We start from the raw sequence: 16,124 nt of genomic DNA, 5'->3' as shown, positions 1-16,124 counted from the left end.
CCCCTGACCTTTAGCTCCTGTTCCCTCCTCGGTTTCTCAGTCTCTCAGCCTTACGAATCTGCAGGTACCACGGGTGGAGCGCGGGGGGAATGGAAGCTTGTCTCAGGGCTTCTGCATTCTTTCTGGGATACTGAGCCTGCAGGTCCTGGTTGTTTCGGAAGTCCGATGCTTCCAAATAGATTTTTTTTTTTTTTAATTCAATTTCACTCGCGTTCTCGGCGGCAGAGTAGATGCGATTGAATCTAGCTTTTTGTCGCTGAAGGGGGACGTTCTCATCGTTTGTCTTTTTACTTTGTTTATTCTGTTGTTTTGCTGAAGAGGTGTAGATTTTTGAATAGTCAGATGTATCTGTCTTTTTCTTTATGGTTTCTGGCTCTGCTGTTATGCTTCAAAATGCGTTTTTAAAGCCAAGTTTATAGAAATCGTCATCTCAATTTCCTTCCAGTGTTTTTTTGGTTGTATATTTAATGATTCATTCTGGCATAAGCCATGAGGTAAAGATCCAATCTTATTTTTCCCATATGGCTAAGGCATTTGTCCAACACCATTAACTGAGTAATCCATCTTCTGTGAATAACTGAAATCTAATCTTTTGTGTTAAGTACACGGTGTCTCATTAATATTTTAATTTTCACTTCTTTCTTATTAGTGAGGTTATATGTATTTCACATTTATTTATTGATTCCTTGTTTGTCTTCTGATTTTTCTGTTCTTTATCCATTTAAAAAATTGTACTATTGGTGTGTTTAATGCTGATATTTAATATATTTCTGTTGATATTTAAGTAATCCTGCCATTAATTTTGGTTGTTGTTTTTAAACTTCTATTAAATTTGCTTGCGCTTTTTGAAATGTAAATCAATACTATGTTTTCGCGCAAAGTAAATTTATATTTTTATTTGTTATTTTATTCATTATTATTATGCTTTTGAAGCCCTTCCTTGTCTTATGATCAGTTAGCTGTTTTAGGACATAAGTATATGTGTATGTATTTTTTGCTCTTAATTTTTTAATCCTTTTGATCTGTATTTTGATATATGGTGCATGTGTATAAACTTTTCCTGCTTAATAATCAACTTTCCCAGCAATGTTGGTTAAATAATCCGTCCACTTTCCATATTATTCCTTTAACATGCCTCGGCCTTTAAAGACAAGAATCTTATTCTGTGCCATTTGTTCTATTTGTTCCCATTAATGTGCCTTTTTTTTTTTTAAACGTTTATTTATTTTTGAGAGACAGAGAGAGACAGAGGGTGAGCTGAGAGGGGCAAAGAGAGAGGGAGACACAGAATCAGAAGCAGGCTCCGGGCTCCGAGCTGTCAGCACAGAGCCCGACACAGGGCTCGAACCCACTGACCACGAGTTCATGACCTGAGCCAAAGTCGGACGCTCAACCGACTGAGCCACCCAGGTGCCCCTATTAATGTACTTTTTAATTCTTGTTAGTATTCTATTCTCTTCCTCCTGTTTTTTTTCTTAAATGGAGATATAACTGACATGTCATATTATGTTAGTTTTAGGTGTGCAGTGTAATGACTTGATATTTACATGTATTGCAAAGTGATCACTGTAATAACTGCAGTCAACATCCATCATCACCGTCATCCATCACGAGAGTTAACAGCTTTTTCTCTTGTGATGAGAACTTTTGAAATCTACTCTTAACAACTTACAACTTTCAAATAATGCAACGGGATATCATTGACTATAGTCACCGTGCTGGATATGACATCCCCCTGCCTCATTTTATAACTGGAAGTTTGTACTTTTTAACCCCCTTCACCCATTTTTTTTTTTAAAGTAGTGCACCTACTTACATGCTAGAAGATAGATCCTTGCTGGTGAGCTTGTACTGAATGCACCCCAGACCTTTTCTTCTCTGTCTGCTTTCCAGAAGGGGTCACTTTGAATCATTCCCACTTTCTTCTGGTGGTCACCTGCTGGCTGATGGACAGCTTGCTCATAATGGGTGTCTTGATTTATCCATTTGGGACAATACTAATGACTCCTGCAATGACGGATGGATGCTGACAAGACTACTTCCCTGCCCTCTCCAATCAGTATTTCATGTTTATTCTAGTCCCTAGTGGTTTTGTGTTCTCAGCCTATCAGAGGTGACTTCTACCAGCTAGAACAGCTTGGGGCACTCACCTGGGCATTTCCCCAACCAGAGCCCATGTTGTGGTTGGATCGGCCCTTGTGGTTCTCTTTAGGATTGTAAGATGCCCTCAGCAATAATCATCAGGAAACTGAAAAAACAAGGTTTATTACTGACAGATCTGGAGGATACACAGCCTGTCTGAGGTCATGGGACTGGGTGGGGGGAGGGAGGGACGGAAGGAAGGGAGAGAGAAGGAGAGAGAGAGGTGGGGAGGGAGAATACTCAGGAGCCTGGGGTTCTGCCTTTATTGGGGTTGAGGGTGGAGCCTAGGGTGAACTGGTGAATTCAAAACCTAAAGTGGGAATTAACGTGTGGGAAGAGGAAAGCAAGCAGTCCATCAGTCCACCGTGAGGTATGTAGGTCACCCAGGGCTTTCTAGAAAGGGGAGCATCAGGGGTGGGGCTGCCTGGTCCCTTATCTAGTTGAATAACTGGCCCCGTGTCCGTTCATTCAAGATGGAGGTCTCTGAAATGGAGGCATCAAGAATCAAGACTTAATGTCAGGCACTTACAATTGTATAAGCCAATCATTGGGTGCCTACACTACACTATATATTGTATTTCAACCTTGATTTCTTTTCCATAGTTGTGGTCAATATTTCTGGGCTTCTGTGTTAGAGAAGAGCATTCCTCACCTTTCCCTCCTTCCTCTCCCCACAACCTCCTCTCAGTTTTGTTCTCATTATGTTTTTACGGACAAGATGAACATCATTTGCTCTGCTCTGTAATTATGCCTGTGTCTATCTTGACTTTGTCTATTCTTTGATTCCAGTGCTTGAAAACAATAAATTTCGTATCACTCTAACCAGATGGCTGCCATCAGTTGAAGAATCAGCCAGTGTGCTGGCCCACCCTTCCTTTTCTACGCAGTGACACATTTTTAAGCATTGTGCACAAGTGGGGGAGAGGGAGAGAGAATCTTAAGCAGGCTCCATGCTCTCCGTGCAGAGCCCGACATGGGGCTCGATCCCATGAACTGTGAGATCATGATCAGAGCTGAAATCAAGAAGTCGGTGCTCAACCAACTGAGTGACCCAGATGCCCCCTTTTCTTTTTGTAAAGCTTTAGCTATTAACCCAGTAAGTAAGTTGTTAAAAAAAAAAAAACAAAACGGGTCTTAGCTCAAATGGCTCCACTGTTGAAATGTGAGTGTAACAAATTGTGCTGGACATGATTTGAGGCATTAAAACTTCACAGGTGAAGAAGCCCCTAGTCTTCCATTCAGTTTTGCTGTGAACCTGAAACCACTTTAAGAAATAAGGCCTGCTAAAACAACGACAATAACATTCTGCAGTTGGATGTTTGGAGCATTCGGTCAGCCTACAAGCTGCTGATTTGGGAAGGACCGAGAGGCACCCGTGACTCTCCATAACAGACCTGACAATCGAAGGGACTTGTGGTGGCTGTGGTACAAGCAGTGGCCTGAGCCACGGCCCCATCTCCCCGTGGGCTTAGGAATACCCTGCATTCCTGATATTCCTGTAGGGAATTAGATGATTGGATGTTTTAGGGAACGGATGGGAAGCCTAGCGTCCCCTGTTACTGGTATGGGATGGTCTCTGATGGCGTCAGTTGCCCAGATTGTCTCTTTTGGAGGAACAGCATTTATGTCACAAGGCTCTGTTGGCGCAGTCCTTGTCCTGTTCATTTGCCTAATCAGCCATATTTTGGCATTCAGTAAAAGCTGAGGTTGCTGGGGGCTGGAGGAATGAAAGCTAAGCAGGCCGCCCTGCATTTCGAGTATTTTGGCGCGTGGCACGGTGGGATCTTCTGTTTGCAAATGCACCAAACGGTTCCTGTTTCTTTGGCAGTAGGTGGGACAGACGTGATGCCTGCTCAGGCCAGGGATGGGGGCGGGGGCCGGGGCCAGCCCCGGGCTTTTCCTCCTGAGGACAACTGGGAATTGCGGGAATGGACCCTTCTAAGCAGGGAGAACAGAACACATGAGTGGGAAGGATGGACGGGAGCCAAGCCAGGAGACAGGTGACCGGAGGGCGGCTTTTGCTGCCTTCGTGGACGAGCGAGGGCCTTATCCAAGAGTGGTATCCGAGCAGGAAAGGACCTGGTATCCCCAGGTCAGGTGGGGGAGACGCTTGGAGGACACAGGCCAGATGCGGTGCTAGAGTGTTGATGTATTAGCTTTCTCGGGCTGTTGTAACAAATTAACACAAAGTTGGTGGCTTAAACAACAGAAATTTTTCCTCTCACGGTTCCAAAGGCTAGAAATCCCAAATCAGGGTGACATCAGGTTTGTACCCTCTCTGAAGACCCTAGGAGGGGTCCTTCCTGCCTCTTCCAGCATCTGGTGGCCCCAGACATTGTTGGCTGTGTCTGTACCACTCTACCCTCTGCCTCTGTTTTCACATGGCCTCTCTGTGTGTCTGTGTCTCATCCCCAGGACGACCTCATCTCAAGATCCTTAACTTGAGTATGTCTGCAAAGACTCTTTCCAAATAAGGTCACATTCACAGGTACCAGGGGTTGGGGGTGGGGCGGGGGCACAGTTCAACCCAGGACAGGTGGTTAGCGGGCAGGTGAGGGAGAGAGGGTCATGGCTCAGAGGCCCGAGTGAAGGGAGCCTTCTCAGAAGTGGGCTCTGGGCAGGCAGGGTGTGGTAGGGGGAGGCCCTGAGCGCCCCTCCAGAGAGGCAACGGATCCTCAGAGATTCATCATTGCCTGCGATGCGTCTTTCTGGGCTCATCCCTGCACCCCAACTGGACATTTTTGTCCCATCTTTTTTAGTCACCGCCATCTGGATGATTTTGACTCTGGAAATCTCTGTCCTTTTTTTTTTTTTTTTTCTTTCTTAGTGAACAGGCAGATGTGACGATATGAAGGAAGAGGGAGGCACTTCTGCTAATGCTGTCATTTGGACAAAAGATACCGCCATTCACCGACTCGGGAAAGTTTGAGGACATGCTGTCTTGCACGTGCTTTGGGGACATACTGTTTTTCGCATAAGCCAGGCAGACTCTCTCCAGCCAGAAACAAAACAAAACAACAAACGACTCACACACCCTTTAAAATTGACTGTGCTTTCCACTGTGAACCTTTTGATTCAAATTGAATGTATCTTTTAAGTTTGTGAGATTCTTCTTTTCGCTGGTGTTAGGTTTCTGGGCCTTCGTTTGTTTCCCAAGAGCACTGGAGTTTTCTTGCTGTCTTTCTTTCCTGGGCAGAGAGATGACTTTGACATTCTCTTAGGGGCCCAGGCCAGAAGCCAGTCACCTCTTACCTCTCGCCTCACGTCCACATGTTTGTTTTCCTGCCCCACAACTTCTGGCTTTGCTTCCTTTACCCTCCGCCAAGCTGCCCCCTTATTCGGTGACGCTGCCTCCTTCTGACAGGAGGCTTCTAATTGCATTCCCGCCTCTGACCCTGCTTTTCCCCGTGCCCTCCACAGCACTGTCAATACCGTATTTTATAGTAACCGTGGTTCAGTGAGGTGTAATTTACATACAGTAAAGTGCACAAGTTCGGAATGAACAGCTGCGTGACTTTTGACAAGCTCATGCACCTGTGCTTCGTCCCCCAGCTTGAAATAGAATTTCCTCTATTTTCTACTCAACCCCCGCCCATCAGAGGCCACCACTGCTCAGATTTCTGTCCCCACGGGTTAGTTCAGCCAGCACTGGGACTTGGGTGGAATCACACAGTGCGTGCCCTGGTGCCTGGCTTCTTTCCTGCGACATCATGGTTTTGAGATCTGTCCGTGCTATGTATGTGTCTCAAAGTTGCTTTTATTTCTTTTTTTCATTTTTAACAGCTTTATGGAGGTATAATTCAATATATGCATGTACACACACACACACACACACACCATATTCTTTGTCCATTTAAAGTATAGATGTAAATGGTTTTGGGTGCACCCAGTTATGACTTTATTTAGTCGTATATATACATATATATCTATATATATATTTACTTATTTATAGTGTGGTGTATATATATATATGTTTATATTTATAGTGTGGTATATATATATATACACATATGTAGTGTGGTATATATATGTATATATATATGTTTATATTTATAGTGTGGTATATATATACATATATATATAACATAAAATTTCCCCTTTTAGCCATTGTAACGAACACACAGTTCAGTAGCATGACTTACTCTCACACTGTTGTGCAAGTGTCACTGCCATCTATTTTTATCACCCCGAACAGGCACCCTGTAGCCACGAAGCAATAACTCCCCATTCCTTCCCCTCCTCCCCCCCGCCCCCCCCCCCACCTGCCTTGGTTCTGGGAGACTGTAACCTACTTTCTGTTTCTGAGTTTGCCTCTTCTAGATGGCACATAGATGGAATCATAGAGTGTCTTTTTGCGCCTGGCTCCTTGCACACAGCATAATGCCTCCACGGTTCATCTGTGTTGCAGCACGTGCTAGAGTTTCATTCCTTAACTTAAAGAGATAGTACCCCATTGTACGTGGCTGCATTTCTCGCATCCACTCATCTGTTGATGGACACGTCTGTTGATGCCTCTTGTCGCTCTCATGAATCATGGCGCCAGGAACAGGGCTGTACAAAGATCTGTTCAGTGCCTATGTTAAATTCCTTCGGGTACATCCCTAGGAGGAGAATTGTTGGGTCACGTGGTCACCCCGTGTTTAGCTTTCCAAGGAGCCACCAAACTGTTCCACAGTGTGGCACTATTTTACCTTCCGACCAGTGGTGCCCACGGGGTCCAGTTTCCCCACATCCTCGCCAACACGTGATGTTTTCTGTTTTTCTTGATTATAGGCATCCTAGCAGATGTGGGATATCTCACTGTGGTTTTGGCCGTTTGTATATCTTTGGCTCAGTTTTTTTTTTTTTTTTTTTTGTGCCATCAGTCCTTCCTGAGATATAATTTACACACAGAGAAATGCATAACTCTTAAAGGTACAGTGAGTGAATTCTGACAAATATATGCATATAAATATTACCCCAATTGAGATGTAGGATGTTTCCATTACCCTGAAAAGTTCTCTCCTACTCCTTCCAATAATCCCCTTTACTGTTTTTTTATCACCATCGATTAATTTTGCCTGTCCTTGGGTTTCATCAAATGGAATCAAACAGCATGTATTTTGTTACGTCTGACGTTATTTCATCGGATGCAGTGTGTTTGAGACCTATTGCTGGTGTTGGACGTGTCAGAATTTTGTTCTTTTTTGCTGAGTGGTATTCCTAAACTTGAGTATAGCAGTTTCCTTATCCAGTCTTTTGAGGATGAATATTTGGGTTGTTTGCAATTTTTGGCTGTTATGAATAAAACTGCTCCAAACATTCTTATGCACGTCTTTGTGTGGATATAGACTTTCTTTCTCCCGGGAATAAACCTGTGAGTGGAATTGCTAGGTCATAAGGTAGGCGTGTGGTGAGTTTTATTAGAAACTGCCAGTTTTCAAATACGGTTTTTCCATTTTACACGCCCACCTGCTGGGAACACGAGAGTTCCGCACCCTCACCAGCATTTGGTATTGTCTTTTTAATTTTAGCCGTTCTGGTGGGTGTATGGTGGTGTTTCAGTGTGGGTTTGATTTGCATTTCCCTGATGACTAATGATATCAAGAACCTTCACATTTGGAAAAGGTTATAATTTAAATTTTTACATTAAAAAAAAAAAGTCAAGTTAGAAGACATTAATGAACACCTGGAGAACAGGCATCCCAGAGCCCGGAATGTTCTGTTGAAGCCAGCAGCCCTGACAGATATGAGTCAGACAGACAGATGTCAGTTTCAATTACATCTTAAATCATGAAGGAGTTGCCAAATCAGCTTGAAAAGTCGGGGTGGGGGGCCCACATACTTACCGAATATTTTGAAAATAGAAGAAAATGGCAAAGCTCTCCTCTTCCACCCTACCTCTCAGGTGAGAGGCACATCTGTTCCTGATGCACCCTGCCTCAGACCTTGCTTGGTTCTCCCTAGCTTCGGACATGACTCCGGCTCTTTGGCCCTCTACGCCAGCCCTTCATGATTTCCCGAAGTCCCCAGGCGCTGTCAACCCCCCAGCCTTTTGCACATGCTTGTCCAGCACTTGGGACATCTTCCCCACCCTCCCTGGCACCACTGGGCCCCCTGCCTTTGTTTGGCTCAGCCGGGGGATGCTAGCGTCCTTCCCCCAACTGGTTCTGGTCCCTTGTCGTCTTGCAGCCTGGGCAGGCCCCAGAACTGTTGTTTACTTCCCTGTATGCGTCCCTAGGCTGGCTGTCCCCTTGGGGAAGGACTGTCTGATTTCAGAGTTCACCTTTGCCTTCTCAACACCCAGCCAGGCATATGCGATCATTAGTATCAGCTTGTCGGATGGTGACCAAATACTCACGGGTCGACAAAAGAGTGTTCTGAAAGCAGGGTGACCTACTGGATTTGTTTCTTTACACCATCGTACGTCTCGTGCCCCTAGATCTATAAGGCAAACAGAAACCATAAAATCTTGCAATCTCAGCTTCTGTCTGTGACCCCTCCATCTCAGCCTGTGACCAGGGATGGCTCAGAGTGAAGGATCAAGGACGGGGGCGGGGGGGGTTGGGGGGGCAGGCAGGACCAATTAGGTGGCGTGTGAGAGGATGCTGGAGGCACCCGGGCGGCCAGGAGGAGGTAAAATCAGAATCAGATCCATGAAAGTTGAATTAAAAAATAAGGTAAAAATTAACGGGAAATCAGAATAAAATAAAATCAATCGAAACAAAAATGCACGGGAAAAGCAAGCTGAGCCATATTTCCGGCCACCCAAGAGGGGTGACCGAAGTCTGTATCTTGGGTTCCCAGGTGCAGTGACAACCATCATCATGTCCATGTGAGAGCCACGTGCTGCTTTTAGGACGCCTCACACTTTTTGTCCTATGGCCCAGCTGGGGGCTTGTGAAATGCGCGCTCTGATTCACCAGGTCTGGACTGGTGCCTAAGGTTCTGCGATCGTGACCGGCCATCCGGATGCTGCTGCTGGTCCCGGAACCCCCTTCTGAGTGGCCAGGGTTGAACCTAAACCAATCAGAACACAGTAAATAGGTTGTCTGGGGGAATAATTAGCCAAGGTGTTTATTCTCCATTGGTTGGTTGGCACTGTACCGTGTTATGCCACACTCTCTGTGACCCAAGCCAGTATTTGTACATTACAGACTCAGTATTTGTGAGCAAAATTGCCCCCCACAAAGCGTAGAGTTTTATTTATCACGAGGAGAACGCAGTGCTGTCCGGGCGCCCACCGCAGGCCAGCTGGGTAGAGCTTTGGAGGGAGGAATGCTTGGCAGACTAGGCTGAATACCCAGCAAGCGTTTCAGCTGAGGATGGAATGGGCAACTTGGATTCCTTTCTTGAAACTTAATGGAGTGTTTTTGCGAGAAAGTAAGCTGACGGTAACCCATAGGTCCCGAAAGCGTCGATTCGTTTTTCATTTATGGATTGCTTGCTTGATTGCAAATGTATTTCTACCCTTTTTCACCTCTTCCCAGAAAGGGATAAGCACCAGGTCTCTTTCATACCAGTTTCTCCCAGTCCACAGGTTTGCTTATGAAATCGAATAAGCAGGAGACTGGGAAGATATATCAGAATTTTTTCTTCATTAAACATTTTTCATTTTCTGATTAGTAAGTAGAAGTAAGTGTTCACTGTAGTAAAAATGGGCTTTTTTACTACAGAAGAGTCTAAGGAAAAAGAAATCACCTATAATGTGTAGATCTAGAACAATCTAGAATCAATCACGATGGAAATTTTAGTGCATTTGCTTTTAATTTTCTTTTAATGCATTGTTGATCATTTTATAGGCCGATGTATTAACCTTATTAAAAGTATATGATAAAACATATACCTTATTAAAGTATGTATTTTTTTCATTTTTACGTTATGATTTAAGACTTTCTTCATGGCAAAAATCCTTCATATACCCCAGTTTTATTGATCTTGATAACGTGTAAGATTATATAATAGAAAAATTTTCTTTAACTCTTTTCTCCCCCCTAGTTTCAAAAGGAGAACATTAAAAAAAATTTTTTAACGTTTATTTATTTTTGAGAGAGACAGAGACAGAATGAGAGTGGGTTAGGGGCAGAGAGAGAGGGAGACACAGAATCCGAAGTAGGCTCCAGGCTCTGAGCTGTCAACACAGAGCCCGACGTGGGGCTCGAACTCAGGAGCCATGAGATCATGACCTGAGCCCTGAGCCGAAGTCGGATGCCCAACTGACTGAGCCACCCAGCCCCAAAAGGAGAACATTTTTGAGAAAAGGAAGAAATAGCATTGTGTTCATGTCTTCTGAGAATATAGTGAGTTCTGATGTAAGCCCAGATTTACTTAGCTGATTTGTGGCATTAATTATATCTCCCCGTACCTAGCATAATATCAAGTAGACTTTAATGGTTGGTTATTAAGGAAATCCTAGTGTAATTATATACTTCTTTGTATAAATGTATATTCAACCTTAGTTCAAGAATCCAGGTCTTATGGTGGGGAAACATAAGTTGTTCGTGTGTGCGGGCCGCAGAAGGTTATGTGTGTGTGTGTGTGTGTGTGTGTGTGTAGAGCCTCCCCCTGTGACTCACCAGTGTTCATCTAATGCCACGTAACATCATCTCAAAATACGGTGGTCGAAGAACAATCGGCATTCGCATCCGCTGCCAGTGTCTGTGGCTCAGGTATTGAGCGGTTCTGACTCAGGATCGTGCATGAGGCTGCAGCTGGGCCTGGGCTGTGGTCTGATGGCCCGACGGGGGCTTGGGGGGCCCGCTTCTGTGGGGTTGCGGCGCACAGAACCCTTCCCCGCTGGCAGGGTGGTCTCTGTGCCATTCTGTTTTGTGTATGTTGCCCTTCTAGTTCTTCTCCCTCCTTAAAGTTCTCTCTGGAGCTTTGTGGATCTGTCTTAAAAACTTGGGGATAAGTGGCGAGAGGAACACGTCATTATGATGGGAGGTCGCTGCCGGCAGGGCATCTCTAGGGAACCGGGCCTGGTTTTCTCTCACGGAATATAAGATGACTGTGTGAAAACCACTGCCATTATTGGGGAAATTAGACAAGCCTGATACATATATAATGTATAACACATATACTGGGCATGATATGTGCATAGTGGATTTAAAGAAAGGCTTGAGTTGAACAAAGTCATTTCCTAAAATGACTACCGTACTAAAATTATAAGTCCAAACTAGAGGTTTGGAGTGGTGATAATTCACATGGTTCGCAAAATTTAGTCTAAAGGGAAATTGTTTTGAACTATGACAACTTTGGATTTGTCTATTCCTCATCCCAAGGCATGAGCCCTGACTCTGAAGGAGTTTTCCGGTTATATTTTATCCATTTGAGCCACAGTAATGTTCGTTTTGGTTTCCTGATTTAAAACAATTTATTAGGCATCTCTTTAGTTGATGCAAGAAAGCATGAATAAAAATATAAACATAACCTGGAACCCCATTGCCAGAATAACTTTATTTGTGTACTCAAAAAATACGTGTGTGCCTTGAGAGGACTTTGAACCAAATCCAAAATATGTCATAAAACGTCTAAGCCTCCTTCTTACAATATGTGCCTTCAAGGAGGCCAGTTAAATTTCTTTTATCTCCTCTCAGAAAAGTAAAAGATCTCTCTTTTTTTTTTAAGTTTATTCATTTTTGAGAGACAGAGAGAGCATGGGAATGGGCGAGGGGCAGAGAGAGAGGGAGACACAGAATCCGAAGCAGGCTCCAGGCTCCGAGCTGTCAGCCCAGAGCCTGATGCGGGGCTCGAACTCACGAGCCTCTAGATCATGACCTGAGCCAAAGTCGGACGCTCAACCGACTGAGCCACCCAGGCGCCCCCAAAATAAAAGATCTTTAATGAACATAGACATTCCAGGAGTCACGTCCACGTTTTAGCAGGTCCCCCCGGAAGAGTTGTATCACATGCCCTGTCCTGACCTGTGCTTACTGTTACTTTTCACCCGTGCCTTCCCTTGAGGCTCCTGCATTCCAACCTCATTCCTGTTGGGGGCGACAGAGTGTCCCACAGCCGGTGTCCAATTAGCCCATCGTCCCTTGATGTGGATTTGGGCCGTTTTCAGGCTTTTGTAGTTACAGAGCTTTATGCAGAGCTCCTGACGTACCGTTATTCCCCTTGAAGTGAGCTCCTCACGGTGGAATTCTTGAACCTGCTTTCGACTTCTTTGCGTCCGGCTGTTGCTTTCACGGCTGGGTTACTCCGCTCCAGATCTGGCGGCATCGGCCTAGAGTCCTATTTACCACTCTAAAGGGAACTGGGTTCTTTGAGGTTCCCTGGGACCTCAGGTAATTTCCTTGCTTGGATGCGTTAGTAAGTTAAAAAGCTCAGGAGCTTGTCACCACGTGTGAGTGCCTCAGTTGAGAGTCAGCTGAGCATATGTGAGCTGGGAGGTACTGAAACAGTCCAGGGGCGTTTCATTCATTCAACGCATGCTTTCTGAGTGTCTTGCGGACGTCGGGCACTGGGGGAACAGAGTCAGAAGGATGCGGTGCTTCTCGGCTTGGAGCTCGCTTCCGGTGGGGAGTGCTGTGTGCCAGGCAGCCCAGTGAGAGCACGAGCAGATGGGTGTGGGGGGGGGGGGCTGGCCCAAGACGGGCAGAGGATCGGACGTGTGCCTGGGAGACCAGGGACGGTGGCTGTGAGCGGGAGGAAGGTGTCCCAGGTGGAGGCCACCGCAGGTGCAAAGGCTTGGAGGCACGGCGAACTGAGTCAAGGTAGTGGCGAAGGTCGGCCCTGGGGACTTTGTGTGGCCGCGTGAGAGGTCAGAAGCCCCGGTAGCGGCACGCGCAGGCGCTCAGGTACCATTTATGGCACCGCGTGGACCAGTGGTTAAAGGCGGGAGGACAGGCCTTGTGTAAGTGGTTTTGGATCATGTGGCACAACGTAGCTACCAGGCTTTTATTCTGCAAGCTAAGAAAGAAATTAAACATATAAACTCTATCTCCATCATATTGTAAGTGAAAGTACGTCTTATACCCAGTCAAGTAGCAAAGATAATCTGAAAAGAAAGGATGGTTTTTCCCAAGGAAAAAATAAATAGCAAAACTACTGACACATGTATAAGCGTACATATGGACATGTTCACTGTGCATGGGTTTGTAGGTCATGTTTGGATATGGTGTGTTTGCTGTGGTAAAGAACAACCCCGAGTCTCTGGGATTTAAAATAACAAAGGTTCAGGGCGCCCGCGTGGCTCAGTTGGCTAAGTGTCTGACTTCAGCTCAGGTCGTGATCTCACGGTTCATGAGTTCGAGCCCTGTGTCGGGCTCTGTGCTCTCAGCCTGCTTCGAGTTCTGTGTCTCCCTCTCTCTCTGCCCTTCCCCCCCTCACACTCGCAGGCATGGGCTCTCTGTCTCTCTCTCAAAAAAATAAACGTTAAAAAAATTAAAATAACAAAGATTCGCTTCTCATTCGCTCATTCGTGCTCTTCTGGGTTGGCTGGAGGTGGCGGTGGGACTCAGCTCTCCAAGCCCTCGCCCAGGCCCAGGCTGAGAGACGTCCCGTCTCTGAATTTCAGGGAGCGTCAACACAGAAAGAAGGGGATGTGGCCCCCGATGCCCTGTGTCCTGAAACTTCTGTCTGGAAGTAACAAATGCATTCCACTTACGCCTTGTTACCTAAAGCAAGATGGGTTGAGTCGGACTTCTAGAACCATGGGTGCATGCAGTTCTACCAAAATGGTTCTGGCAAGACGAGGAGACAGTGTGGGGACAGCTCCAGGGACTCCCACAACTGGATTGCCCTTGTTTTGTGTTTTGTTTTGTTTTTCAAGGTTTTATTGTGTACCTTACCAATTCCCTCATGGACTGTCACCCACATGTGGGTGAGTGTGGGCCCTCCGCATGTAGATGACAGGAAAAGAGGATGAAAGACGCCCATTAGGGCGTTTTGTGTTTTTATTTTATTTTTTAATGTTTGTTTATTTTGGGGGAGAGAGAGACAGAGTGCAAACAGGGGAGGAGCAGGGAGGAAGGGAGACACAGAATCCCAAGCAGGCTCCAGGCTCTGAGCTGTCCACACAGAGCCCGACGCGGGGCTCGAACTCACGGACCGCGAGATCATGACCCAAGCCGAAGTCGGATGCTCAACTGACTGAGCCACCCAGGTGCCCCCATCAGGACATTTTGAGGAATGCTGAGGGTTACTTGGGATAGCAAAACACCCTAGATGGCAAGCTTCCAACCACTCGTTTTTCTGCTAGACTCTCAGTGCGTTCACCTTATTATTGATAGCGCTGACAATATTGAGTCAACAACTGTCAACGACAATTCCCTTTGCCCCTTTCTAGGAGATGCAGCAAAAAGCTCATTTCTGGCAATTTCAGTGTGACTCGGGGCTTCCCGTCAAGACTTAGGTCTCATTAATATCTCATCAAAAAAAATTTTTTTTTTCAACGTTTATTTATTTTTGGGACAGAGAGAGATAGAGCATGAACGGGGGAGGGGCAGAGAGAGAGGGAGACACAGAATCGGAAACAGGCTCCAGGCTCTGAGCCATCAGCCCAGAGCCCGACGTGGGGCTCGAACTCACAGACCGCGAGATCGTGACCTGGCTGAAGTCGGACGCTTAACCGACTGCGCCACCCAGGTGCCCCTCATCAAAATTTTTAATGTTGATAATGTGTTAAACGCGTAACGTATTTGGGATATGCTCGGTTAAGTAAAATGCATATTTAAGATGAATAGCCCCTGTCTCTTTTTGCCTTTCTGAATGTGGCCACCAGGACATTTACAATTAATATGTGGCTTATATTTGTGGCTCCTGTTATATTTCTCTTGGACGGTGCTGACTCGGAATCTGTAAAGAACTCAGACTGATCAATAAGGAAGAGAAGCCAGTAGGAAATGGCCAAGGGTGTAAATCAGTCCTTCACTGGAGAAGAAAAGCAGATGACCAATAAACGTGTGGAAGACCTTCAGTCTGGCAGTTGGGAACCCAAGCTAAAATTGGTGAAGAAGAAAAGTTGGGGGGAACCTGGGTGACTCATTCAGTTGACCACCCGACTCTTGGTTTTAGCTCGGGTCTTGATCTCATGGTTCGTGAGTTCGAGCCCCATATCGGGCTCTACGCCGGCATCATGGAGCCTGCTTGGTATTTTTCTGTCCCTCTCTGTCTGCCCCTTCCCCTCCCCCCTTTCAAAATAAATAAGTAAACTTAAAAAAAAAGAAAAAGAAAAAAAGAAAAGTTGGTATCGCTTACAGTATTGGATATTGGTGAGAATGAAGATTGTAACTTGGATATACCAGTGGCGGCATTTAAGTAATTACAACCACTTTGGGGAGAATTTTGGCAGATTCTGCCTATGTATATAGGTATTTCTTGCCTGGGGATGATTTTGCCCTCCCTTCCCCGGGCTGGGGGGTATTTGGCAATGTCTGGAGACATTTTGGGTTGTCATTAATTGGGGGTGCAGGATGCTATTGGCATTTAGTGAGTAGTGGCCAGGGATGCAGTTAAACATCCTTCAGTACATGGCTCACCTCTCACAATAAACGGCTACAGGGCCTGAATATAAGTGGTGCTGTAGTCGAGAAACCCTGACTTCCAGATGCCGATTCCAAGGTAGAGCTCTAGCTGGTGTGCGTGAGGAGATACAGACCAAGGTTTTCACTCAGTGCTCCATATTTACAGTTGAGGAACTTTGGAACCACTTTAAGTGTCTGCCAGTTTGGGGGTATAAATGACCGGCGAGAGACCCATGTTTGAAGATGATACATCTCACATCTAGCGCCGAGGAAATCAGGGTGCGTGCTCGTATATCCATGGAAATACAACTTTTCTGTAAATATTTAAAATACAAACTAACAACTCTATATTTAACCTATTATGGACACATGCATTGGTAATAAAAATTCAAAAGGCAAGTCAGGATACATATCAGCGCAGAAACTGGTTGCCTCTGGGGAGGAAGGATACAAAAGGAAGGTCAGCTCCTTCTGGAATGTTGACTTCTCACAGGAATGTGGAGCCATTATGACAGAATATTAGCCTTTGTTCAT

General features: G+C 45.6%; 1 protein-coding gene and 1 long non-coding RNA gene across 3 annotated transcripts in view; both read left to right on the top strand.

The window, feature by feature from the left end:
* ANKRD33B (ankyrin repeat domain 33B) overlaps window positions 1-16,124 on the top strand; it is an 85,201-nt gene that overhangs the window by 27,697 nt on the left and 41,380 nt on the right. The window lies entirely within an intron of this gene.
* LOC109492244 lies at window positions 1,314-7,453 on the top strand. Its single transcript, XR_002146091.2, has 2 exons — window positions 1,314-4,630; window positions 4,970-7,453. It is a non-coding gene; the product is annotated as an uncharacterized LOC109492244 (long non-coding RNA).

The sequence above is a fragment of the Felis catus genome, chromosome A1, assembly GCF_018350175.1.
Source record: "Felis catus isolate Fca126 chromosome A1, F.catus_Fca126_mat1.0, whole genome shotgun sequence".
NCBI lineage: Eukaryota > Metazoa > Chordata > Mammalia > Carnivora > Felidae > Felis > Felis catus.
Note: the sequence above shows the minus strand (reverse complement) of the source record. Positions and strands in the feature narration are given on the sequence as shown.